Source organism: Anastrepha obliqua, unplaced genomic scaffold (assembly GCF_027943255.1).
Source record: "Anastrepha obliqua isolate idAnaObli1 unplaced genomic scaffold, idAnaObli1_1.0 ptg000020l, whole genome shotgun sequence".
Taxonomy (NCBI): Eukaryota; Metazoa; Arthropoda; class Insecta; order Diptera; family Tephritidae; genus Anastrepha; species Anastrepha obliqua.
In genome coordinates this window covers 1,013,557-1,026,231 of record NW_026562182.1, presented here as the reverse complement: position 1 = coordinate 1,026,231, position 12,675 = coordinate 1,013,557, and positions in this window count along the sequence as shown.

Sequence of the window (12,675 nt, the reverse complement as noted above, 5' to 3'; positions counted from 1 at the left end):
ATTAAGTTACAATTCTTGTTGAAGTCACTGTAACAAACATCGCTTTATTGTGATGGTACAACCTAATGTAAGTTTCCTTACGCTTGTATGTATGTATATTAATATAAATTCATGTGATCCCAGCAAAACCTGCGTGACCGAAGCTCTAACACAATTACACTTTTTTATATGTTACAAACACATATGCACTCGTATTTCTTTGGAAATCGACTTTTTTTTTTATGCTCCGTCCCCTTTGGAAAAGGTGTAAGCAGTAAGCAAACTTCATTCATATATTTTTTCTCATTTTTGCATCAATAGAAAAAAAAAAAACAAAAAAAACGGCAAGTGGCTGTCAAAGCCATAAGTCAAAAAGATATCTTTTCTCTCTTTTTGATATCAAAGTAGGCCGAGAATCAAATTGTCAACCTTTGGCAAATATGTAAGCAGTAAGCAAATTTCATTCATATATTTTTCCTCATTTTTAAATCAGTCAAAGTAAACAAACGCCGTAGCCGAGTGGGTTGGTGCGTGACTGCTATTCAGAATTCCCAGAGAAAACGTCAGTTCGAATCTCGGTGAAAGCAAAATTAATAAAAACATTTTTTAATAGCGGTCGCCCATCAGCAGGCAATGGCAAAACACCGAGTGTATTTCTACCATGAAAAAAATCTGCTCATAAACATATCATAAAACAAAATGAAATAAATGTATAAAAAAAAAAAATTTTTTTTGTGATTCGAACCAAGGATTTCGGATCGGAAGCCCACATTGCTAGCCGCTGGGCTATCGCGCTGTGCTGTCGCCGCTGGCCTAAAAGTTATTTTGTTCGTCGCTACGTTTATATGAAACTGGCACTGGCAAACGAATCCATATGTATGAAAGGGATAAAAAATCACACGTACACAAAAAATTTGGCACAATTATCCCAACGGCCTTAACAAAGTGATTGTAAAGGGGCGGGGCTAGTGACAGTTTAACGACCACGCGTGCAGGTCATGTGCAGGGTAACATGACCACCACTCTTCTTGCTGGGATATGTACACATATGTAAGTGTGTGTTTGTTGCAGTGACATGCAAAATGAACAAGACTAATTGCTTTGGTTAAAACGAGATAGCTTGTATTAATAAATACATAGTAGGCTTTGATTTTATTACATAAATACCTAATTCCTAAGACTCTTTATGTATACATAAATATGAATTATAGCGGGACTTATGTTCTTATTTCTTTGTCTTGAATTTTATTTTGTCGGTTAAGACGCGTTCAATTTGCATATGATTTTCTGCGGCGACGGGTCGTAAAAGAAGAAAAGAATTGAAATATAAAATTGATGAATTATAAAAACGAGGTGTTTTTTTATTTAAGAATTGGAAGCGGTTAAATTTAATTAAATATTTTAACAGGATATGGGCCCAGACACAAAATGTGGTCGTATCTTGTGTCTGGCTTAATTAAAGAAAGTGTTGCGTTCGGTTGAAGAAATAAATAAATAAAAGTGAGCTTTATTAGCAGAAAATGATGCGCTTTTTGTAATTGAAGACGAAAAACCAGAAAAAGAAAGTGAACTGTGGGCAAAAGCCGAAAGAACTGCGAAAAGTATTATAATTCAATTTTTAAGCGATTCGTTTTTAAGTTTTGCTAGTGCAGAGTGTACCGCAAGAGACATTTTTTTTAATTTGGACAAAATATACGAGCGTAAAAGTGTTGCATCTCAATTGTCCGTAAGAAAACAATTACTTTCGTTAAAACTAAAGCCAAATTTAAATTTAATGAATTTAATGTGTTTGATAACTTGGTCACAGAATTAATTGGTTCGGGTGCAAAAGTTGACGAAATGGACAAAGTGTCACATTTGTTACTAACTCTTCCCTCGTCGTATCATGGGACTATAACAGCAGTCGAAACTCTGTCTGAACAAAATTTAACTTTGGCATTTGTTAAAACCAGGCTGCTGGATCATGTAATAAAATTGAAATTGGCACAGAAAGATACGAGCTTAAAAGTTCTGCAAGCTGTTGGAAATTGTGAACCGAGTGAATACAAAGCAAATAATTAATTTAAAAATAATTTTAAATTTAAACCAAATAAAAAGGTTAACTTAAACTGTCACCATTGTAAGAAAATCAGGCATATTAAAAGAGACTGCTTTATATACAAAAGGCAACAGAACAATCAAAATAAAGATAAAGCTAAGCAAGCGCAGACGGCTGCTACTGCTGCTGTTCAATCTAATACCGGTTTCGCGTTCATGTTAAAAACTGTAATCAACTACGAAAATAAGACTTCGAAAAAATATATTTTTTATTTTGGACTCAGGTGCATCCGACCATATGGTAAATGATAAAAGTTTACTGTTAAACTGTACTGAGTTGGAACAGCCAATTAAAATTGCAATTGCCATCGTGCACGCAACAGCTATGGGTACGATGAAGATGAAAAACTCTTGGCAGTCAAATATATATAATATTCCTGTTATAGAATTTGAAGTTTGTTGTAGCAGAGAATGTTAATGCAATGAGAAGGTGCAAATGTTACTGTGAGCTTTTTTTAGTACAATTGAGATTTGAAAGATTTGTAATAAGGTCATTTAGCACACCGAGTTTATAGACACCTCACTGACTTTTGCCCACACAAAAATTAGAAACACCACACATCTTTCACCTCAACACACAACACATTTCTCACCTCGACATTAAACCATTTAAATTTTTACTATTTTCGTATTTTTGAAATAATAAGCGAATACGTAAAATTTATTACATAATTTTTTTTTCAATTACATTAAAAAAAACGAATTTAAAAAAAAAAAATTTATAAAAAAAAGTTTGCGCCGGGAATTGAACTCGAGTCTAACATGTGGCGAGGAAAATTAGGCGGTGCGTTTATTTCTTCGACTGCTTATTTTTTGACCATTTTGTTACTTTTGAAATGATAAGCGGATACATAAAATTTATTACAAATTTTTTTACGATGACATAAAAAAAAAAAATTTAAAAACGAAAAAAAAAAAAAAAATTTCCAAGCGTTTATTTCCTTGCCTGCGTTGTGAACAAAAGGTTTTGTGCATGCGCGCGACGCGAATAAATTTTAATAAGGTTCTGAAAGTAATTCATGAAGTTTTTCATTACACACATATGTACATAAATGAACGTATACTTTATATGTAAATAAATGATGGTATATGATAATATACATAAGTACATAATATGTATGTACATGTCAATAGGAGGTATTTGCATTCAGAAAAAAAGAATGGTTTAAGATAAATCAACACTTATTTTATATTGTATGTCAATTTATAGTTTATGTATTCGACAGTATTTACATACATATGTATGTATGTACATACATTTGTATATGAAAAACAATAATGCACAAGCGCAAGAACATCATATCACATATGCAAAGTATGCCCAAATAACCTTGACTTATGTACATATGTACACATGTCACAGCACATCACATTCTTACAAGAAATCAAATACACAACGCACTAGTGAACGAGTTTCTTCCTAACAAGTGCAAAAACCATTCTGCTCTATGTATGTATATATACCCACTTTATGCCCTAGCATATATACATACATACATATATACCTACTTGCCTTCTAAACTTCCTACAAAATAATTGTATTCATATGTTACAACATCCATGCACGTTCATACATTCATGCATATATGCGCGAGCACAGCGCTCCCTTCTTGCTTCCGTGTACTTTTGTCTTTCACCAGTCGATATTCCTAATATTATACTTACAAAAACACAATACCTTGATAGACGCAAAAGCAACAGCAAGCGCAACGCGATGGCCGCTTTGCCACCACACATTCTAAAATGTTCTAGAACACAACAAAAACACATACCTCACATGCGCATGTCGCCCAAAGCTAAAATCTAAGCCTAGCGACTACAAAAACAAAATACATTCGTAGACGCAGTCGCAGCGGCCATGATTCTATCAGCGACGGCGCTGACAATTTAGAACAAAAACAAAAAGTTCATTCATAAGTTAGAGCTCATATTTCAATTTCATTCATAAAACGAGCCGCCCATATGCCAATTTTCGCGACCATTCGAAAATAGTCAATATTGGAATATTTCGCGTGGAATTATTTGCCAATATTTGATAAATCTTAAATTTTTGTCATGTCGAGTGGCCGCGGCTCCGTATGTATGTATGCACCCTTATATGTATGTAAATATGTCTTCTAACTGTGCGACAGTCGCGAGTTAATGCGACTTCCAGCGAATCACACATTGCTGTCCGCAAAGCCGCATATGTATATGTACCTTATGATCAGAAAGTACCGGGAATGTTTAAATTAAACAAAACAGAGTTAAATTTCAGGCAAATTTATATTATCTCCTTCAAAATATGACCCGTCTGAAGCAACACACATGTGCCAACGTTTAACCCACTCCTCCAAACACCCCCGGCGGGCCGATTTGTATTGTCTTTGGGCGCGTTATCATCATGCAAAATCTGAGAATTGTTTGCTCACATTTCCGGCGGTTTGCAACACACAGCATCTCTCTAAGGTTTCAAAACGGATAAATAATATTCTCTATTGACTGTCTGGCCCGATGGAAGGTACTCATGGACTATGCCTTGGCAATCGAAGAAAACAGTCAACATCACCTTCCCGGTTCTTTTTGCTCATAGGGTATATATATCCCATCTTTTCACTGACGGACAAGAAGACGGTCGCAGTTGTTGTTTTTTGTATGCATACATTTTGCGTTCGTTGAAGGTTTGCATATATTTATATACATATGCGTGTATGCGCGTTTGGCTTTCTGGATGCATCCATGGATATTAGAATATTTTCTCATCAATATGTGTATGTAAGTAGTTCAGATTTGACTGAAGAGATTAAATATAGGAATGCATATTCATATGATTGACTTTATGGCTGTTTTACATATAAATCAATTCAAATGAATAATGTTATATAGAAAATAAATTTCTAAATAACTGGTATTAGAAAAACCTGAATACACTATTTTAAATCAATTTCAATTAAACCAAATATAAAAAATTAAATAAAAATATCGAACAAAAAACTGTGCACAGGATTTGAACCTGAGTCAAATATGAGACGATGTACTCCATATACAACACGTCTTTCACGATTGCGCTAATCTACAATTATTAATGATGTTTTCTAAATCACTCATTTATTCGATTCGCAGTTTTATATGCACATATTCTGCGTTAGTTGAAAGTTTGTATGCGTAATTATATGAATATGCATGTGTGTATGCGCGTTTGGCTTTCTGGACGGATATTAGAATGATATTTTCTCATCAATATAATTTGGATTTGATGAAATAGATTATAGATATATGTACATATTTTCTGTTTTGATTGATTTATATAAAAGTCAGGTCATATCCAGTATGAACTATTTTATACCGAAAAGAAATTTCCATTTATAAAATACAAAAAAAAACAGTATTTTAAAGAAATTTTAATTAAAATAAACTCAAAAATTTTACCAAACTTTCCTGGTTTGAATTGTAAAAAAAAAATGTGCAAGAAAAAAAATATGACTTCAGGACTTGAACCTGATTTATATACGTGCCAAAAAACAAAACGAATAATTCCGCCGACTTTAGCTTCTGCACCACAAATTAACTGCCGCGCGGTCTTCTTAATCGCAAATTTATTCGCTTCGATTTCCTTAGTAGTGTGCCGAAAAATCTTATGAACTTCCTCAGTAGTTTGGTAAACGCAGAAAATATCTGAATTCTTGTCCTAGCGTGGTAAGTAAATATAGAAACCCTCCACTCGCGTCACTCGCGTGGTAAATATCTGCAATTCCCCACTCGTGAAGATAGTTGAATTTGAAATGACCTTATTATGAATCTATAAATTAGAACTCGAAAAAAGCTCATTTAACATTTGCTCCTTCTCATTGCATTAACATTCTCTGGTTGTAGAGCATTTAAAACAGTCAAAATCAATAAAAGCTCATACCAATTGTGGCTCATACCAATAGAAATGAAACGAAATAAAATGTGTGAGGATACAGAGTTATTAGATAGTATTAAAATTGATAATGATGTCTGTGAGGCTTGTATAAAAGGGAAACAAGCACGATTGCCATTTTCAAAGTTTAAAGATAAGGACTATATAAAAAGGCCATTGTTTATAATACACTCAGATGTATGTGGTCCGATTACGCCTCCTACAGTTGATGGTAGAAATTACTACGTAATTTTTGTTGATCAATATACACATTATTGTGTAACATACTTGATAGCCCATAAGTCAGATGTGTTTGCTCATTTTAAAGACTTTGTTGCAAAAAGTGAAAATCATTTTAATCTAAAATTAGTAAATTTGTATGTCGATAATGGTAGGGAATATTTATCAAATGAGATGAGAGAGTATTGTGTTGAAAAGGGTATAAGCTACCATTTAACAATTCCGCATACACCACAACTGAATGGTGTATCTGAGCGTATGATAAGAACTATAAGCAGAGAATGTTAATGCAATGAGAAGGTGCAAATGTTACTGTGAGCTTTTTTTAGTACAATTGAGATTTGAAAGATTTGAAGTAAGGAAATTTAGCACACCGAGTTTATAGACACCTCACTGACTTTTCCCCCACACAAAAATTAGAAACACCACACATCTTTCCCCTCAACACACAACACATTTCTCACCTCGACATTAAACCAATTAAATTTTTACTACATATTTTCCTATTTTTGAAATAATAAGCGAATACGTAAAATTAATTACATAATTTTTTTTTTCAATTACATTAAAAAAAACGAATTTAAAAAAAAAAAAAATTAATAAAAAAAAGTTTGCGCCGGGAATTGAAATCGAGTCTAACATGTGGCGAAGAAAAATAGGCGGTGCGTTTATTTCTTCGACTGCTTATTTTTTTACCATTTTGTTACTTTTGAAATGATAAGCGGATACATAAAATTTATTACAAATTTTTTTACGATTACATTAAAAAAAAAAATTTAAAAACGAAAAAAAAAAATATTTGCGCTGGTAATTCATGAAGTTTTTCATTACATACATTCATACTCTATATGTACATAAATGATGGTATATGAAAATATACATAATATGCATGTATGTACATGTCAATAGGAGGTATTTGGATTGAGAAAATAAAACGGTTTAAGATAAATCAACACTTATTTTATATTGTATCTCACTTTATAGTTAATGTATTCGACAGCATTTACATACATATGTATGTATTTGTATATGAAAAACAATAATGCACAAGCGTAAGAACATCATCTTCCTTTCATACCTACATATGTACATATGCATGTATGCCCAGTAACCTTGACTTATGGACATATGTACACATGTCACAGCACATCACATTCTTACAAGAAATCAAATACACATACGCACTAGAGAACGAGTTTCTTTCTAACAAGTGCAAAAACAATTCTGCTCTATGTATGTATATATACCCACTTTATGCCCTAGCATATATACATACATACATATATACCTACTTGCCTTCTAAACTTCCTACAAAATAATTGTATTCATATGTTACAACATCCATGCACGTTCATACATTCATGCATATATGCGCGAGCACAGCGCTCCCTTCTTGCTTCCGTGTACTTTTGTCTTTCACCAGTCGATATTCCTAATATTGTACTTACAAAAACACAATACTTCGATAGACGCAAATGCAACAGCAAGCGCAACGCGAAGGCCGCTTTGCACCCACACATTCTAAAATGTTCTAAAACACATACCTCACATGCGCATGTCGCCCAAAGCTAAAATCTAAGCCTAGCGACTACAAAAACAAAATACATTCGTAGACGCCGTCGCAGCGGCCATGATTCTATCAGCGACGGCGCTGAACAATTTAGAACAAAAACAAAAAGTTCATTCATAAGTTCGAGCTCACATTTCAATTTCATTCATAAAACGAGCCGCCCATATGCCAATTGTCGCGACCATTCGAAAATAGTCAATATTGGAATATTTCGCGTGGAATTATTTGCCAATATTTGATAAATCTTGAATTTTTGTCATGTCGAGTGAACGCGGCTCTGTATGTATGTATGCACCCTTATATGTATGTAAATATGTCTTCTAACTGTTCGACAGTCGCGAGTTAATGCAACTTAGATTCCTTGAACAAATCCAGCGAATCACACATTTCTGTCCGCAAAGCCGCATATGTATATGTACCCTATGATCAAAAAGAACCGGGAATGTTTAAATAAAACATAACAGAGTTAAATTTCAGGCAAATTTATATTATCTCCTTCAAAATATGACCCGTCTGAAGCAACACACATGTGCCAACGTTTAACCCAGTCCTCCAAACACCCCCGGCAGGCCGACATGGCCATCAGCTCCTTCGTCGTATTCTCTTTGATCTTTTTGATCGGTGCGATGGAACGTTATCATCTCGCAAAATCCAAGAATTGTTTGCTCACATTTCCGGCCGTTTGCAATATACAGCATCTCTCAAAGGCTTCAAAACGGATGAATAATATTCTCTATTGACTGTCTGGCCCGATGGAAGGTACTCATGGTTCACTACGCCTTGGCAACCGAAGAAAACAGTCAACATCACCTTCCCGGTTCTTTTTGCTCATAGGGTATACATATCCCATCTTTTCACTGACGGACAAGAAGAAGGTCGCAGTTGTTGTTTTTTGTATGCATACACAGAGAACGTTAAATATAGAGAATTCTCACGAGCTACGAATAGTGTGAATTGTCAAAAATGAAGTCTAACCGCCGTCGGGGTGCCTCACAAATGCTAAAACAAATTTGCTTTGAATATTCATGTACATATTTGTATGTGCGTATTACACTATATCCCATATCCCTTCAAACAAATCAAAAAATTCTGTATACAAAACGCTTCATTACCAGGCACACAGGAAGATGGCATATGCAAATATAAATATGTGAATTGAATTCAAGCAAAACAATGCTTATTAATATACACATATGCATGTGCATACAACCGCACACACAGGGCACTCACTTTATTCCTCAAAATGCGTATGTCGTTCAAAGCTAAAATTCTATGCCTAGCGACTACAAGAACAAAATGCAGTCATAGACGTAGGCGTAGCGGCCATCATTCTAGTTGCCATAGCGCTGAATAGTCGCGGCGGCGCCGAACAGTTTCAACTATTGTACTGTACAACAAAAACTCATCATCAAAAAATTCATTGATAAATTCGAGCTCATACTTCTAAGAGCAAGTACTTTCATTCATAAAACGAACCGCCCATGTGTCAATTTTCTCGACAATTCGAAAATAGTCAATATTGGAATATTTCTCTTGAATTTTTGTCAAGTCGAGTGCCCGCGGCATCGTACATATGTATGCATCAATATATGTATGTAAATATGTCTTTCTAAATGCTCGACAACCGCAGCTGCTGTGCGTCAAGTGCGCGCATGAGCATACAGTAAGTTGCAGAAGAAAACAAGTAGCTTAAAAAAAAGGTCTGATTCGAACATTTTAATACTAAGAGAAAATTTGGAAACAATTATTTTATGTCAACTGATAGTAGGCAAATAGTTAATTAGTAGATTACTTTACGTATGTAGTTCTTGAATTGATAAAAAGTGCACAAAACCTATGCATATATCTGCAAAGTTAGAAACTTACTCTGAAATCAGAGCATTTGAAGGTGCCTGTAAACATGTCAAGGTTACTGTACAGTATGCAAAATTCGTATTTGTACACCCCCTTATAAATAAAAACACCACGTATATTTTCAAATTAATTTTAAAACAAATGCTTGAAACCGTTTTATTTTATAGATAATTAACTAAAATAAGGCCAAATAACAAAACCGCTCACAAAGTGTATTGAATTGCAAAAAAAAAAAATAAGAAAGAAAAAAATTAACACTTTTCACAGAAGCAAAATTCGTATTAATACACAGGTATTTTTCATGATTTAAAGAGTAAATAAAAGATAATTCAGAAATTTAATATTTTGTAGGATACCCTCGTTACCTTAGAACAGCAGACAATCTCTTCGGCATAGATTCCACCAATTTTTTGTGAGATTTGGAGAAATCTTCTTTCACTCTGATTTGAGGACTTTTTTTAAATGTTCTCGGTTCCTTATTTGATGATGTTTCAGTTGCTTTTTGAAAATCGACCATAAATTTTCTATGGGATTAATATCCGGGCTTTGCGGTGGTGTTTGGAGATAATTAAAGGATCCATAACCTTTTATCCAAAGCCGTGTGCTGAGGGTCGTTATCTTGTTGGAATATACATTTTTTTTGCAACCCAATTTTTTGGCACCTTTGCGTAGATTCTTTTTTGAAATATCAATATATTGCCTCGCAGTCATAATTCCATCAATAAAATGCAACTTTCCTACTCCGTTTGCCCCGAAACATCCCCATACCATCAGAGAACCACCACCGTGCTTGAAAGAAGGCTGCAGATTTCGTTTTTGAAGGCTAGTATTACACTCTCTCCAAATTTTTATGCGTCCATCGGACATTTTTATATTAAATTTACACTCGTCCGAAAAAATTACCCTTTTCCAAAACCGAATATTTTTGTTTAAATATTGCCTGGCGAATATAACACGCTTTCTTCTATTGACTGAGCTTACATACGGTTTTCTAACCACAGTTCTGCTTCTAAACCCCATTTTTTTACATAATTGCGCACTGTTTGAGGTGTAACTTTGATAGAAAAGTATTTTTCTAGTTCTGCAGCTAGTGAAACTCCACTGACGGTGGGATCTTTCCTGATAAGGCGTTTCAAATAAGTCTTGTGCCTCTGTCCAAGCTTTGCCCTGTTTACATTTCGAAGCTTTTTGTCAATCCTTCCACTGTCTCTATAAATTTTGACTACGTTTTGTATTGTAGACACACTTTTCTGCAATGTTCTCACAATTTCGGGTAAAGACTTTCCGTTTTTGTTCATATTTATTATTAATCTCCTAGTTTCGTTTGATAATTCACTTACTTTAGGCGACATTGCAAACTAACGAAACGAAATTCAACAAATGGCTACTAAAACACAACTGCCCAAGGTTAAACATTGAATGTTTAACACAATCGTTTCGAAAATAAAGGTAAATACCAACAAATTGTTTACAAATTCAACGCATACTAAGTGTACTAATACGAATTTTGCCTGCAGTAGAAATAGCTACACTGCTACTAAAGCTATTTTTTTCAATTCTATGCAAATGTTTCGGAGTTTTTGTTATTATTCTATTTTTTTATGAATTATACAATACAGTACTATGATTGAAATCAATTGCTTTAAAGTAAATTTGAAAATATACGTGGTATTTTTATTTGTAAGAGGGTGTAATACGAACTTTGCATACTGTACATACAATGCTGTGCCTATGAATGCTGGATTTCTGGATTTCTTGAGAAGTTTTACCGTTTTATTTTGAGCTGTGGCTGGTGAGCACACATACACACAGCATATACACACATATGCGCAAATGTATATAAATTCACAAATTTACATTTGCATATGCCATCTTCCTGTGTGCCTGGTAATGACGCGTTTTCTATAGAGGATTTTGATTCAGTTGAAGGGAATTCAACAAAGTTTTACAGACACCAGACAGACAGACATAACATACATATGTATATAATTTTGGATGATTTGGAAAAATTCAAATATATAATATAATATAAATATATATATTAGGTCATATTAAAAAGCTACCTAACATTCTTTGCTTCTAATCACCAACAAATTCTTATCGACTGCTGCTAAATTTACATAATTCAGCCCCTTACTGTTACCTTTTGGTGAAAAATGTTTCTGTGGTGCACCACGCGAGTTATGCAAGTCGCACAAACAAATAACATAATTGTTGATAGCGACGAGGTCAGCATAATCATGCAGAGGTACTTGAACCGAGATCGAATTTCAAAAGCATAAACAACGGAAGCGTCGCCGTCGCTCCCGTTGCTCGATCAACAATTCATGCAGAGGTACTTGAACCGAGATCGAATTTCAAAAGCATAAACAACGGAAGCGTCACCGTCACTCCCGTTGCTCGATCAACAATTTATGCATGTGCCAAAGCAAAGTTATGCAACCAATTAAAGTCGCCGTTGCTCGATCAACAATTATGGAATAAACGAAATGGGCATTTGCATATGCCAAAGCATATTATAATTTTAGTCTTAAGATTCAACTGTAACTGGACAGAAGTCCAAGTTCATTCAATAAAAAAAATATAATTGAATTAAAGTTCTTTAATTGGCGCAGTCGAAATCGGACAAATACGTTCAAAGTTAATCCGCGAGAAAATTTTAAATCACAATGGAAGCAGAATTGGACAAATTAAGAGCAGTATTGCTTCAACAGGAAGGAGAGTTGAACCTATTAAGGCAACAAAATCAACAACAACAACAACAACTGCAACAACAACAACCACAATATCAAGAGCAACAACATCAACAACAACAACAACCAATCCAGTGGCTGTCAAACAAAGATATCATCCAGCAGTTTCGCCAGCTAAGGCAGCTCGACGACCAACATGATGTGTTAGCCTTTATAAAATCTGTGGAGTTCCTCATGACATTATGCCAGGGAAACGCATTACTGATCCAGTTTGGCACTAGCATAGTCGCTAATGAAAAGGTGTCGGGAACAGCAGCAAATTTCATCAGACAATTGGGGATGGAGCCTAGCTGGGACCAAAT